Source organism: Sturnus vulgaris, chromosome 10 (assembly GCF_052056855.1).
Source record: "Sturnus vulgaris isolate bStuVul1 chromosome 10, bStuVul1.hap1, whole genome shotgun sequence".
NCBI classification, from domain to species: Eukaryota; Metazoa; Chordata; class Aves; order Passeriformes; family Sturnidae; genus Sturnus; species Sturnus vulgaris.
This window is the reverse complement of record NC_142252.1, coordinates 22225977-22241194: the sequence shown is the minus strand read 5'-3', so window position 1 is coordinate 22241194 and position 15218 is coordinate 22225977.

Genomic DNA, 15218 nt, shown 5'->3' with positions numbered 1-15218 from the left:
GAGCCCCGCATCCCCTGAGCCCCGCATCGCCTGAGTCCCGCATCCGCTGAGCCCCTGAGCCCCGCATCCTCTGAGCCCCGCATCCCTCATCTCCTCATCTCCTCCTCCCTTCATCCCCGCATTCCCCGGTGCGGGGCTGCCTCGGGAAGGGGCCTCCTGTGGTGATGAACGGGAGCTGTGACAGCGGGGCTGTGACATCGGGGGCTGACACAGGGCTGTGACAGCGGGGCTGTGACAGCGGGGCTGTGACAGCGGGGCTGACACGGGGGGTGACACACAGCTCGTGCCCCAGTGGCACCGCCGGGACCGTCTGGGCTCGGGGGCACCGGGAAGGCCCCGAAGAGCCGCTCGTAGCCAAACACCCGATGTGTCCATGGGCTCACAGGATGGTTTGGGTTGGGAGGGACCTTAAAGGTCATCCAGTGCCACCCCTGCCATGGCAGGGACACCTTCCACTGTCCCAGGCTGCTCCAATCCCAATGTCCAGCCTGGCCTTGGGCACTGCCAGGGATCCAGGGGCAGCTACAGCTGCTCTGGGAATTTCAGCCGCTCCCCACCCTCACAAGGAAGAATTGCCATTACCCCATCTAAACCTACTCATCACATTAATCTATTTATTTCATAGCTTGTTGGCTGCACTTTGTTTTGGGTGTTGATTGTCACAGCCTTCGCTGTCCTTGGTGTTTTCTTCCCCCATAGCCCATCCCAGGCCTCTGGTGCACCTCAGTTCAGGCTCCCAAAATTGTGCCATCCTAACTCAGTGCTCCCCAATCCCTGTGTGATGCTGAAAAACATGAGACAGGGCACATATACTTCATCAGCATAAATTCAGATTTAGCCTAAATACAGCTCCCTCTCCTAGTGTATTTTATTACACGGCAAACAAAACCCAACCAACTCTTGAGCTAAACTAAAAGAATAAGCAAAGAACTCAAATTAATATGCCAAAGTTATTTTTTTTCCTCAATATGTTTAACTCATAAATCTGTGTTTTGCATAGACATTATTCTGGCCTGAATAGAAAAACAACATCAAAGAAGCTTAAGAAATTTTTATTCAAATATTCTGCATATTCCAGTAATTAATAGCAGCCAGTACCTCAAGCTAATATGATTTCTACATGCATTTCAAATATCTGTTTGATATATTTTCATTTAATGGAATCCCTTGCTCTCAGTTTGAGAACCACAGTGTTTGAAATTATGAGTTAGACACCCCGGAAGGAACTGTAATTGCTTTGAAACAGTGATGATTTAAAAAAAAAAAAAATCATGACCTCCCTTGTCTTTAGGAAGCTTCCTGGGCTTCCTGGCTTTAAAACGATTTAAAATCTTCCATGTTCCAACCATGGGTGTTTCAAGTTGAGGTATTTTCACGCTGGTTTAGAGCATCCATTTTTTTTCACAAAAGTGTTTCTAGGAAGTTTCTTAATCACCCAATCTCCATCTCCCCTCCCTCTATCAAACTCCGTTGGAGCTGTCCTGTGCTTTTTCCATTTCCAGGCTCTTCAGGCTGAGCTCTGCTGAGTAAAATGAGATAATTCTTTATTTTTGGATGAGACTTTCAAATCACTGGGGGTGATTTATACTTCAGTATTACAGCTCTTCAAATAATTTAATTTTTTATGTTTCCACTTGTTGCTTACATCACCACTCATAAAACCAGTCTGTATCTCTAGTTTTGATTACTTTGCACTAGAGAACAATTGGCTGACATTTTAAAATGTTTAAAATGATAAAATGTAAATTTAAAAGGATGCTGAACCCACAGTGTTATTTAATATCTATTCCAAATACATTTAATTGATTATGGTGTAAATATACTTTAACTGCTAGTAGAAATTGGCAATATCATTAGCAAATACTAGGGGAAAAAAAGCAAATTACTATCTCATTTGGTTTAATCAAATATTACTTATATTCAGTAGCTGCTAGTGATAGATCTCTTCAGCTCGTGTAAATTGTGATTCTCCATGAACAAACCAATTAAAGTTGAAATGAGGAATTTATTGGGAGCAAGGGACCACTATACGAAGCTATTAGGCAAATTTGAATTGGAAGTCCCAAAATAGAAAGGTTTGGACCTAAAAGATGCTGTAATATCTTAAAAAGCATTAAATTAGTTGCTGGGAGAGAAATGTTACTTGGCCTAATCTCTGGATACATTACTGCTCGAATCAGGAGAGATGAGGGATGAGTGGTTTCCGAGCCGTGGGGAGCTGGGAGGCTGCAGAGGGAATTGGTGGCAGGAATTTACACAGAGCCATTTGTCAGCTCTGGTTTCATTTCCCAGGCAAAGGAAGCTTGTGCAACCCAACTGCCTGTGAGTTTGTGCTGCTCAGCACCAGCCCTTGGCCAATTCCATCAGATCTGACCAAGAAACGTTGAGCAAAGTGAAGTTCCTCTAAGTTTTGAGAAATGTGTAAATTATAACCCTGCAAGTTCCATGTTCCTAGACCTGGATAACTGAGAACCTGAGAAGTGGAGAGATGTCAGAAAAGTCCCATTTCCTTCAGACACAGGTTCTCATCTGGGACGTGCATCCCTCTGGAATTTGGACACCACAGAACTACATTTTTTGGTTTGCTTGTTTCCTTTGTTTATTTTCCTTCTCATAAGGTAATTTTCTTGTATTTTCTGTTATTTAGTTTTAATAAACTCAATCCCACAATTGTTACATCTCTAATAAAAATGATCACTGAGCAGCTTGGAGTTTTTCCAGAATGGTGCAATGAGCACAGCAGCTGAACAGATAAGGCAGAAAGTCTTTTATTTATTTTTACTTTATTTTAATCTTCCTAACCAATGTATCAGGGATCCCAAGCGATGGAAATGCACAGTGAGAGTTGTCCCACACAAGTCACAGCCCATTCCTTTGGCTGCCAGAAGTTAAGGAATGTCCTGGCAAGGAATCTATCATTACCTTTCCAGCTACAAAATACATTCCAGCTGCAGATGTTGAACCTTTTTGTCCAGTGGCTAAAGCTTACTAAGATGTACAAGGATTATTTTAACATGCAGTATCATCTATTAGTGATCAGGAATAAAAAGATTGGACTCGAAGAGGTGAATGCTCCTGAGAAAATTTAATTTACCCCTGCTTGAGGTCATAATTTTTGTGACATTGGGGGAAGTCAGGATTTTTATAGCTGAGCTATGTCTGAGTGATCAGTTGCACTCTTGTTTGCTGATGTCCAGAGTGGAGGTGAGAACAGGAGGGCTGTGTTTTAATATAGAAAGTTCTATGCTATTTAATTTTCTGGGGGAAAAATTAATCAAATATAAGGCATCCCAAACTGGACAGTCCAAGTTATCAGAGCTTTGACATTTATGTTCTGGTGCCCCCAGTTCTGGATGTGGAATAGGACATGATGATTGACTTTTACTTCATGGATGCACATAAGGACACCTTTCTGTAAATCCTTCAGCTTCATCGTGGGAATGGGGATGAAACATTGATGTGAGAATTCTGTGAGGTACAAAGAGTAATTTAAACAAGTCCCCACTGAGGTGAGAAATGTGGCTCTTGGTGGAGAGGACTGAGAAGGCTACACTGTGACTTTATCTTATTTCTGGTGCTTCCTGACTTAAAACAGTCTTGTCATTTTACTGGCTCGAAACCATTATCCTTAGTGAATAATTCATGCAGGTAAGTAGATGCATTCAAATGTACAGCTGTTGTAGCAGGGCTTGGAAGTAGTGTCACTGTATTTGCCACAGAGCTACAAATTCACTTTACACATGCAGGATGCACTGGAATGGCCATATGTGACTTTGTGTCACTGCCATGCAGTCCCCACAGCTGAACTTCAGAGTATCCTGTGCTGGAGCCTGTCAAAGCAGAACAACTTCTAAGAAACACTGAAATTTGATCAGCCTTTTGTTGCAATCCCCAGAGGAAAAAAAAACCTCATGCCATTACATGCTCCATTGTCCTTAACATGACATCTTCCATTAAAACAGTAGTAGCACCTAAAATAAAGAGTAGGATCCTATATATTTTAAACAGTGAATTGACTTTAAAGTGGTCAGGTCATTCACCTGATGAGAAATTCTCAATTGGAAACTCCTGTTCCCGAAGAACAAAAAAGAAAAATAGTAATGAATGAGTACTAATGATAATCTGGATACTCCTATAATTAAGGGGCAGGATATTTGAGCCTTCGGCACTGACCATATTTTGTGCATTTTCACAGGGATCTGTTTGTATTTTGCTTCTGTGTGGTTTTCTGCTGCTGCAGATCCCTCTGAACCAGTGGGTGAAATACAAACAACAGCTCGGGCTGCCCCGAGGATGAACAACTGCACATCAGAGCCCTGGGGCTGTGCCTGCAGCCAGGTAGGAATGGGGGGGAAAAATCGGAAATGGGTGAAAAATCCCCTGACTCCCGGGGGAGCACCAGGCAGGTGTAAGGACACGGACACGGGAGCCTGGTGGGTTCTCTGTGCCTGGAATTTTGGGGAATTCTCTGTCCTATCTGCCGGGGAAGGAGGCTTCCACACCTTGCTGTTTCAAAGGACAGCAGTTGCATTCCGCTTTTTATGAGTTGGAGGAAATTGTTGAGCTTGGGAAGGCTGACTGCAGACATTGCTACTGTCTCATACATGGGATAATCTCCAGTGATTGCTTTTTCCTGGTGCATTTCCCGTTGGGCTGTCCAGACTGGAGGCCATGGCAGATGCAGGAGTAAATAGGTCAGTGAGTTTTGAATTACTCCATCTCCTGCTTTTTCCAGGCTTGTCACACTTATCCACTTTTTTTTCCCCACAATCTTTGTTTTCCCAGCACCTGAATAAAAGCCAGGGTCTGATATCCCACAGCTGTAAAGCTGCCTGGCCTTCCAGAAATCCCATCTTCATAATTGTTTACATTATCATTGCACTGTAAGATAGTGAGTGATGAACTAATGTACATTCCTTGATGTTTATGTCTGGGATATCCTCGTGAATTTTAAAGGATCTGAAATGGAGACTTTCAAATGGAGTTTGGAAACTCTTACTCTGTAAAGTCAGTTTGAGGAGAGAAAAACAACCACTCTGGAATTTATGTTCAAAATCTGAAGAAATGTAGATAAAGAATTTTAAATGAGCTTAAAATGAACTCAGGACTTCAACAGCCATATCCACATTCATTTTCATGGGACTGTTATCTCTGTTAATGATATTATCATGGCCTGGCAGACTCAGAACCAGAAGCTGTTTTTCCAGTCAGTTACAGACTTATCCCCAAATAGTAATTTTAATTTAATTGGAGTTATTGACTTCTAGCTTCTTCCTATTCACCACGAATAGGCTGCTTTTTTTTTTTTTTTTTTTTTTTTTTTTTTTTTTTTTTTTTTTTTTTGTGTGTGTGTGTGTGTGTGTGTGTGTGTGTGTGTGTGCAGGCTTTTTTCCCAAAACATAGCTATCTTTCCTAATTGTTAGTCTTGGAAAGACTTTGCTGTTACATTACAAACTAAAATTAGTTCCAGTCCAAAGAAATTCTACATATTTTTTGGGGAACGTATAAGAGTATGGAGGAGTGGAGAAAAGGGCTGAATTTGAGAAAGACCTGCTGAAAAACCACAGTCTCTTCTGAAAGATATCCAAAATTACTTCAGTCCTATTAGTGAGAATTACTCTTTGACTACTTCCTGTTGAAATAATTATTGTGTTTTATTTGCTACCAAAGCCTCATTTGAGGCATTCTCTTATTTCCTGGAAGATGAATGGCTGCTGGCAGCTCTCAGTCACTGCTCCATCAGTTTTCCTCACAGCTTTCCCTGTTTCCCAGCTCCCTGCTCTGCCTGGGATCAGGGTGCTCCTGCAGAGGTCAGGTTTATTATGCACATGAGTGAGGATGACAAAGTAAAGATCCTCTAAGAATTCCAATGATGAAGGTCCTAAAAGAAATAATTAATGGCTATGCCAGTCAGACTCCCGAACCAGCTGTAGAAACCACACTGGAAATTGATCTTTTTTGTCTGGGAAAAAACATAAGTTGGCTTTTGGCTTGGATCCCTCCAGCACTGTAAGAACAGGAAAAAAGATCCCAGGAGCTGTTTGTTTTTGTAGTTATTAAAACCGATGAGCTCAGAGTTTGGAAATGCTGAAAAAAATAAAAAAATATAGAAGGGGAGAGAAGACCTGGAGCAAAGCAAGGGGAATTCACACGCGGGGTGGAGAGGGAATGTTGGATATCGGTGCCACCTAGTGGGAATTCTCCAGAAGATCAAGGAGAGCCAGGCTGCTGCTTTTCACCCTAAAAAAAATCTCTTAGAGCAATAAAGAAATCATTGATGATAGTGTGGGTGCTCCATAAATAAGGCCGGGAGTGTGTGAGATGGAGGCCACAGGTGGTGTATGGAAAAAGTAAAGTTAATTAAATCTTTGGTACAGCTCCTTATAAGGGGACCGTGTCTTTTAGAGCTGGGTAACAAAAACCCCCTAACACTGCTCAGTGGGTGCAGGGGAGCTCTTTGCTTGTGGAATATTGCCCTGGAAGGTTGGGGAGGGGTTTGAGACAGTGCACATGCAGGATTTATTAACCATACCTGGGCTGGAAGTACTTGGAGGCAATGGAGCTCATAAAGTTTTACAAGCATTTACACAGCACATTTACATTGTGAATAAAGAAGTGCTACAGCTGCTGGTAAGAACCTCTGTACAGAGTTACTGCCTTGTAAATAATGAGCCTTGAGAGCAAAATCTACTCACCTACAGTATCAGATATTCTTGTGCTCTGGCCATGATGATGAACAGTCCCTGAGAGCCATGAAGTCCAGCTCAGTGCATGCCTTTTCTTGCTTGAGTGAAAAAAAAAAAAAAAAATCATTTCCTTAGGAAATGATGTTGCAATCAGACAAGGGTGTTTTGTTTGTGTGTCGTTCACTTTCAAACCTTGCAAGCCGTTGTCTAACTCAAGCAGAGCTACCAGAGAGCAGCAATCTCAGATATGACATTCCTGAAAGTTTCATAAAAATAAGTGTCCAGATAGAGGAGAGTCAGCCAGGAGGAAAAGTGCCATCAACTGGCTCCTAATAACATGGAAAAATACTTAATACATACTGCTAGCACAGAAAAAAATCTACTATTACTTTTCATAATAAACTATAAACCACAAGATTTTCAAAGATAAGCTTCTGCTGGAAGCATTTGTTTAGGCAAAAGCAAGGGAAACGTGGTAATAAAACAGGAATGTGAGTGGGATCGAGGCACTGAGCAGCATCAGGGTTTTACTCCTGATTCCACCCTGCAGTGGGATGCCAGCACACAGCCTGGCACCCTGGCACCACTGAATGCCACGGGGATTCTCAGCTGGAATGCATTTAGATCCTGCCAGAAACCCCAAGTGTTTGCCTTACCTGGATGGCTCTTGCTGTTTCATATCAGAGAAGCCTGGTGCACTCTGAACACGTTCTTGCTGTTTGCCACTCGTTCTGCTTTAAATGTGAGATCACCTTGTGTCCAGGTAGGGCTCAGAACTGCAAGGTGTGGCTGCCAGAAGGGGCTGGTTTAAAAGGGGATGGCAATTCACAGAGTCCCAGGGAAAACAAAAAGGAGTGGCATGGACTCCTGATGTCTGTGCTGCCCCTGGGACACCTTTGCCTCTCTTGTCTCTGGGCTCAAAGGGGCCCTCCCTTCCTCCCCATTTGATGTGGAAAGAAGAGGATTTGTTTCATGGGCAGTTGGCCTTGCATCCCTAGGGGTCAAAGATGTGTTTGCAGCAGGTCAGGGCAATCCTTGAGGAGGAGAGGGAGAGAGGAAGAGATCCCAGAAGCCTGGTGATGCAGATCACAGGATCCCAGAATGGTTTGGGTTGGAAAGGACCTTCAAACCCATCCAGTCCCACCCCCTGCAAGGGGCAGGGACACATTCCACCATCCCAGGTTGCTCCAAGCCCCCTCCAACCTGGCCTGGAACAGTGCCAGGGCATCCATGATCAATGGGGACAGTCCACATGTTTCAGCAAATAATTCAAAACCCCAGGCTGTGGAAATGTGATTCTCTGTGGCTTCTCTTTGGATATTTTATGCTTTTTGGAGTGTCACTTTTGCTGACCTGCTCCAGGGCTGGGACACGAGACTTTGGAGAGGAGCTGCAAATGGTATTTCTTGCATGTTGTTTATCTTCAAAAGGAATCTCCTTCTCAAACAGCCCCACGGAAGTTCCTGTATTTAAAAATAGCAACCCTAAAGGGCTTGAATTTTCCTTTGGGCTTAGCTTCTTCCAGATTGCATGAGTCAAGGAAAAGCCTGAACATACAGAGAGGAAGTGACATAGACATATTGCTCATGATGAGAGTGCCCAGAGAATGGGAAACAGAAATTTGGCAGGGGCAGTAAGGAAGATTAAAATACATCTGGAGTAGAGCTGTGGTATTCCAAGGGGTGAAATAACCAAAACAACTGGAAATCAAAATGCATTATTGGATATTTTACCATTCAAATGCCAGCAATGAGGAGAGGGAATTTGCCAAATTTTGATAAAATAGTATTTTATTATGGTGAGCTTTCTGCAGTGGCTCAGGTAAACTTCCTGCTTGCTAAAAATTAACTTATTTTATCTCTAAAGAGACTCAAAGAATAGAGAAAGCTGCTGCAGCAAAGCAATAGAGTTTTTGAGTTCATGTAGCACATGTAGAAGAAACCTACTGTTAGGAAGAGCTGACGATTTTTCTCCAGTTTCAGATGGCAGAAATCTCCAGATCTAACAGTAAAATAATTGCTGACCTCTTACCCTGAAGAACGATTGGTTAAAAGTGCAATTCCTAATCAAATCAAATAAGAACTATGTTTACCTAAGGGCTGCACTTCTCAGAAGTGCTATTTAATGTGTATTGTGTGCATAAAACAAAGACTGGAATTCCTACAGACCCTTTTCTGGGTGACACCCTCCTTCTGGTAAAGCCAACGTCAGGTTATTGACTACAGCATACTCCAAATTTCACTTTTACTTTCTTTTCCCTTCACAATTTAAGAGGTGATTGCTTTATTTTGACTTGACTCATAACCTGAGGCATGACTAACGCTGATGTGCAACGATAAAACTTCCTGTTAGGGTAAATCCCAAGAAACTCGAGCAACTTTATTGTCAATTTGGACTCCTACCAATGCTACAGTGGAGGATTTTTTTCATTTTTATTTCCACAGTAAAAGTAAGAGGCCCCAGCTGAAAGATGACAGCCAGGCTGCATGTTAGAGCAGTTTAGGTCCAGGGCCAGACCTGTATTCTGCAGCCTGAACCTTTTTCTAATTAAAATACACTTGATCTACTGTTACAGTGCTTGAGAGCTTTTGAAGTCAGACTCTCCCTTTTCCACTTTTGCAGGGTATTTTGAGAAAAGAAGGTTGTCTCTGCTTTGGGACACATAAATGGAGCTTGGTTAATAGATGAGAGCAAGCATAGGGTAGATGAGGTTGTAAAATTCTTTTTCCTCTTTGATGTGTCCATCCTAAACCCTCGAAATTTTTGGTGATATATCAGGTTTAAGAGTGGGCTTGCTGTCTTTTTTTTCCCCCCTCAGCTCAGTGTCGACTGTCTTTTTAGAGCTCTCTTCATGTGTTTCATTGCAAATTTTGAAACTTGTTTAAGAAGGAGGTTTTATATGATTTTCTCAAGACGTGAAGCCTCAGAATCAGTCAGGATTACCCATCCTCTTTGTCACTCATAACCAAATTTGCCAGCATTCCTCTATAAATACCAAAGGCACTTGGCCTCATCTGAAGCAAAAGTTTTTTTAGATGGAAGATAAATTTCCATTTTTTCCCCATAGGAATTACAGTATCTAGGACATTTTTCTTGAAACAGATTTCTTCCCTTATTTGAAGGGAAGAGCTAAAGCCCTGAGTTTAACAAGTCTCACGCTGTTAGCAATGTGCTTTTTAGAGCTCACTCCAAAGCCCATGCAGATATAACATGATATTTAATATATTCATGTGAATGCAACACACAGCTGAAAAGTTCAGGTTCTCAGAGGCTGGATGACACTCCTGAGTGTCCCTTCTTGGGAAAACAGTTGTTCCAGAAGAGCAAGAATTGGTTTACACTTGATGTTTGGCATATGAACCTCAGAGGATGCTCTACATCAGCCTCACTTGGGTTGAGGGCTCCCCTGGATCCCTGGAAGTGTCCAAATCCAAGTTGGACAGGGCTTGGAGCCTGAGACAGTGAAAAGTGTCCCTGCCCATGGCAGGGGTGGAACTGGATGTGCTTTAAGGTGTCTTCCAACCCAAACCATTCTGGGATTCTGTGATAAACCTATAACACTTGGTTATGCAGGATTTCCTCTGGCAATAACAAACATTCTTTAAGGTACCAAAGCTGTTACCACTGGTCACAACTTCTGCATGTAAACATAAAAAACTGCAGAGTGCAAAGCCACAGACTGATGATCATCCTTGGGGCTTTTTTCACTCACGAATCTGTGCAGTTCAACCTGGATAGAGCAGTCCCATATGACAGGAAACTTCACCCAAGAGATCTTGAAATCCCTGGAAATCTTTTTAGTACTGCCTGGGCCCCAAACCCTCTCATTATAAACCAGATCCAGAATGTGCATCCAAGCCTTCTATCCTGTTTCCATGCCATAGTGCTTTGTTGGGACACAATTTAAATTCCTTTCACCTCAAATTCTCCTTGACTACAAGAAACATTGACTGGGACCCTGCCTTTAAAAACAGCCAAGCAGAGGAGGCTCTGTGCTCAATCCCAGCCAGGTGTTTGTGACCTGAGCTGCTTTCCACACCAACATCTACGGGAAAAGTGCATGGATAACACTTTCCTCAGAGGTGACACATGGAAGTTAGCTGCCCCTGGATCCCTGGAAGTGTCCAAGGCCAGGCTGATGGAGCTTGGATCAACCTGGGATGGTGGAAGGTGTCCCTGCCCACGGCAGGGGATGGAATGAGATCTTTAAGCCCTTCCAACTCAAACCATTCTGTGATTCTTTTCTATGGTTCTAAGACCAAAGTATTCCAGACCCTGGGACTGTTTTGGATCTCTTGTTGAAAAGTCTTGTTGTCATCCCAAGCCAGGTGGGGACTGCACTGTAAATCTCCATTTCTTTTAGGTTGGGAGAAGAGTTTCTTCCTTCAAATAATGAGCTGCTTTCACTGAAAAAAACCAACCAGGAATGTGCTCCTGCCAATTTAAGTTCTTTTTCTTTGCACCTAAAGATTGAACCTGGAAAAAATGGGGTTTTTTTGATGTTTTACTTTGATCATGCTGCTTCTCTGTCCAATATCTTATAAATTCCTTTTGCCTTGAAGTTTATATGGACTTCACTTCGAGACCATATTTACCCCTGAGATCCGGACTCTGTAGCTGAATGAAACTTGGAAAAGGGATTAGAAAATACAGGGTATGAGCACATGTGTAAAATGTGCAGTAAAGAGCTTTTAACTGGTGTCTCTCCATCCCTAGAGCCCCTCCAGGAGAGGCCAAGAATGCTGATAGCACTGAAGAGAATGATGAGGGGGACAAAGAGAGAAACAAAAGGAAGAGGCAAAGAGGCTGATTGATGATCCTCAGCTCATTAGAAAACTTTTTAAAAGGAGGGAAACACACCAAAAATTCCTCACTCCTGGTTCCCTGGTGTGTCCTGTTTTTTAAGTTCCTCCCACAATGCAGCTGCCTTCTGGACAAAGGCCACCTATGCTTTGCCACATTTTAGAGCTCTGATTCCTATTCATCAGCAAGAAGCTTATCCAAGCTTTTTTAGGAACCTCCGTGTGGATTGAGGGCTGTGTGACCTTTAACTTCATCTTTCCATGACAATAAGCACCACAAAAGTAAACGACTGGAGTACATTTGTGACAGTATTTGCAGAAACAAATCCAGCAAATCCTTCTGGGGCTCTTACTAACCTCTCAAATGCTGAATAATAAATAAGTCCTTTGAAGTGAGTACATAATCCTTTTTGGGGGTTTTTCAATGAAATATGACTTCATGTTTTAGACGTGGCAGGGAAGCCTCTGTATGCAAATCACCTTGTGCTGATGAGGTTTTGTTTTACTTTTTAATGAGGGGAGAAATGCTGACTGAAGTGCAGCCGTGTTCTACATTAAAAACGAGCAGTATATTTGTTAGCCAAATTTGACACCTTGTAACAAGAACATCCAGTGACAGAAATATTTCTTGCTAGTGCAGCCTGGTGGGAAATTGCTGAGGTGTTCTGGCTCTCAATTTGCACAGCACAGTTCTGCTTTCTTCGGGTATGGATGGGGTGGTTGCTCCTAAAACTATTCAGGTGTGGTCCCAATGTTCATTTTACGTTATTTTTATCCATTGCAGTCTAGGAATGGCACTGGCACCTGAACTTCTCTGCAAACACAGGGGCTGGAGCCAAGTGGGAGTTGATCTCCCAACAAGTGACAGGATGAGATGAAACAGCTTCAAGTTGCACGAGGGGAGGTTTAAACTCGATATTAGGGAAAATTTCTTCGTGGAAAGGGTTGCCAAGTGCCCAGAGAAGTGGTGGAATCGCCATCCCTGGAAATGTTCGAAGACTGTGTGGATGTGGCACTGGAGGACAGGGTTTAATGGCGAGTACAGTGGTGGTGCTGGGTTGGCACTGGACTTAATGACCTCAGAGTCATTTTCCAACCTTAAAGAGTCCATGGCTTTGTGATTCCTGGCTGGAAGAATCTTCTCCAGTCCATCTGGTGCTTCTCTCTGACACAATGGGGTTTTTTTTACACAGTTAATCTCTTCTCTACCATTCAGGCAGGGTCAGTTCGAGATTCTTTTTCTTCCTCTTCTTCTCTCCTTTTTCGGTGATCTTTAAGCCCGAATTATTTAAATTTCTCTTCTATTTACACTCTAATATTCCTCAGCAGCACCAGCCCGTGTTGGGTAACCCTGAGAATTTTATGTGCCTGTTCAGTCAATGACATTTCGGACCTAATGCAGGGCCAGGACCTTGGATGTTGTTCCTGCGAGGAACAGGAGCCCCACAGACGCCCTCCAGTCAAAATTCCAATTCCAGAGGAGGTGGGAAGGTGGGACCAGGCGCTTTCCTGGCATCCCGCGCTCCCGGTGCCTTTTCGGGATGCGACCGCCAGGTGACAGCAGATCCCTGATGCTGGGGGACATCCCGGCAATTCCCGCTTTTCCCGGGCATTCGCTGCTTTCCTGAGATTCCCGCACCTCCCGAGCATCCCCGCATCTCCCGAGCATCCCCGCATCTCCCGACAATTCCCGCACCTCCCGGCTATTCCTGTATTACCCGAATATTCCCGCACCTCCGGGCAATTCCCGCACTCCCGCACCTCCCGAGCATCCCCGCAGCTCCCGGCTGTTCCTGTATCACCCGGATATTCCCGCATCTCCCGACCATTCCTGCACAGCCTGGGAGAGCTGGGTCTGGCCCGGAGAGGGAACGCTGGGCTGAGCACGGAGAGCTTTGGCTCCACCTTTGTCTCCTTTTTGTCTGGCCAAACGAAGCCCCGGGAAGGTAAAACCACTTTGGTTTCGCTTTTCAGACTTAATAAAATGAACATTCCCCTACAGAGATTGAACTAAACTCCAAATATTAAACTTGAGTTCCCTAAGCCAGCACATTTGTTGAAGTGCTGGCTCCCGAAAATCTCCTGGTCTGAAGGGTCTTTGTGAGAGGCTCTTTGAACCCATCTGCCTTCCATATTCCAGAACACCTTTGTGGAAAAACCTTTTGCTCTCATCCTCCTATCCCTGGCTTCCTTGGCTTTTTGTGCCACAGAATTCCTTCAGAATTCCATGCAGCTGGATGGATTCTTCTCCTCAGGTGTTTGAGCTACTGCTGGTTTCCTGTTCCTCTCTCCACACACCTCCTGCTCCTGTGCATTCCAGGTGTTTGAGGAACATCTGGAATTTTACAGGGCCTACAGAACTTGGCTACTGAAAGAAACAGTATTTCCTCCTCCACAAATAGTAAATATTACACTGACCCTCTTCTGCTCTCTTCAGTGAGAGTAGAATCTATTCAAGGAAAAGTTAGTTGGGAACACCTGTCACGCTTTATTTCAAAGGGGTCTTTTTGTTCACCAGTTTTATCTCAGAGCCAAAAAATAATTGCAAAATAGAAAATAGGATAAAAAAAATCCTTGCCCAGTTTGTGACAGTTTCTTCACTGAGCTCAGAGATATTAATTATGTCACAAAACATCAAACTCTCTTTGATAATGTTCACCTAAGCTTCCCAGGATCTGCTGCATTGGCGTGGCACTCAGGATAACTGCTCTGAGCAGCCCATCTCATTGGGATGTTCACTCTGGACATGTCACAGGTTGTCTTTTCCTCCCCTGGGAATTCGGGATGGTGATTTTCTTCTTCCAACGTGGGGTTTATTTAAACTATAAAAATGTAATCTCCCACCGTATTTTTTACAACTGATCTCGTTTCAGTGGACATCCCTCAACATTAATATAATGGAAAAATATTTGCTGTGATTTTTTTTAAGTTGATTTTTTTTTTCTTTCTGTCTATGAATTGTTGCTAACATTCAGGAAAACTTTTTCCAGAACTTTTAGGCAGACTCTGCTGGAGGTTTGTAAAGTGTTTTGAGATCTGCAGTCTGAACACTCAAAAGTGCCAAGTAAGATGATTAACAGTGCATGTTTCTTACCTTGAAACAATCAACATAGTTTCATTGTAAACAAGAATAAAGTGTTTGTACTCAGCTGATGGAAACTAGGGGCTTAAAAAAACATTTTAATTCCCTTCTTCCCCCCTCTGCAGCTCTCATCCTGCTTTTCCTTGACCTGCTGTTCTCAGGGTGCTGTGAGTTGCTTATTTTCAGTGCAAATTTCATTCACACAGCCCAAAGTCTGCACTGGAAGTGAAGCACTTTGGCTCATGTATCCTCATTATTTTTCTCCTGGCACAAAGGGGGTTTTGCAAAGCTTAAATGAAACCAACAGGTACCTGTCTTGCCTGCTTTTGTTATAAATGCATACCTGGTACTGAGTTTGTGTACTTGGGCTTGTACAAAAATATTGATGGTAAATTGGTTTCAAACTTATTGTAACAGGGTTGCTGTGGCATCATAGGATTGTTTATGTCTCAGAATTTCGCCCCTGAAGGTCCAGGTTTTAGTTCACAACTAAAAATGCATCTGTTCATCTCTGCTAAATGGGCTTTTTACCACTGCACAGCCCCACAATCACTGGGAACTGCTCAAACTGGAGGCCTCAGTCAGGGCCCTAAGAGGAGAGGAAAGTGGAAATTTGTGTAAATGGGATTCTTCAGGGCAGCTCCAAAT